This window comes from Nematolebias whitei, chromosome 12 (genome assembly GCF_014905685.2).
Source record: "Nematolebias whitei isolate Nwh7 chromosome 12, NemWhi1, whole genome shotgun sequence".
Taxonomy (NCBI): Eukaryota; Metazoa; Chordata; class Actinopteri; order Cyprinodontiformes; family Rivulidae; genus Nematolebias; species Nematolebias whitei.
Genome location: NC_056509.1, coordinates 16,359,276 through 16,360,312, shown reverse-complemented (window position 1 = coordinate 16,360,312; position 1,037 = coordinate 16,359,276). Strand labels below are relative to the sequence as shown.

The 1,037-nt window shown below is 45.9% G+C and overlaps 1 protein-coding gene across 1 annotated transcript in view; it reads right to left on the bottom strand.

Moving 5' to 3' along the window:
• Nucleotides 1–1,037, bottom strand: part of cgrrf1 (cell growth regulator with ring finger domain 1) — a 20,369-nt gene that overhangs the window by 11,352 nt on the left and 7,980 nt on the right. The gene's annotated exons all lie outside the window — the stretch shown is intronic.

Here is a 1,037-nt window from a genome sequence, read left to right as displayed (position 1 = left end):
AGTGAACAGTCAGTAAACAGTCAGTGAACACTCAGTGAACAGTCAGTGAACAGTCAGTGAACAGTCAGTGAACAGTCAGTAAACATCCATCCTTCCATCCATCCATCCATCCATCCATCCATCCATTTTCTTTACCCGCTTACTCCATTTTGGGTCACGGGGTCACTGGTGCCCATGTCCAGCAATCACTGTGCGAGGGGCGGGGTACACCCTGGACGGGTCGCAAGTCCATCACAGGGCCACATAGAGACAAACGAGACAAACAACCATTCACTCTCTCACTCACACCTATGGACAATTTAGAGTTACCAATCAGCCTAACATGCATGTTTTTGGACTGTGGGAGGAAACCGGAGTACCCGGAGAAAACCCACACATGCACGGAGAGAACATGCAAACTCCACCCAGAAAGGCCCCTGGATCGGGGTTTGAACCAGGGACCTGCTCGCTGAGAGGCAGCAGCTCTACCAGTTGCACCACCGTGCTGCCCAGTCAGTAAACAGTCAGTGAATAATCAGTGAACACTCAGTGAACAGTCAGTAAACAGTCAGTGAACAGTCAGTAAACTGTCAGTGAACAGTCAGTGAACAGTCATTGAACAGTCAGTAAACAGTCAGTGAACAGTCAGTAAACAGTCAGTGAACAGTAAACAGTCAGTGAACAGTCAGTGAACAGTCAGTAAACATTCAGTGAACAGTCGGTAAACATTCAGTGAACACAGTGAACAGTCAGTAAACAGTGAACAGTCAGTAAACAGTCAGTGAACAGTCAGTAAACACTCAGTGAACACTCAGTGAACAGTCAGTAAACTGTCAGTGAACAGTCAGTGAACAGTCAGTACACATTCAGTGAACAGTCAGTGAACAGTCAGTAAACAGTGAACAGTCAGTGAATAGTCAGTGAACAGTCAGTAAACAGTCAGTGAACACTCAGTGAACAGTCAGTGAACAGTCAGTAACAGTAAACAGTCAGTGAACAGTCAGTGAATAATCAGTGAACAGTCAGTAAACAGTCAATAAACAGTCAGTGAACAGTCA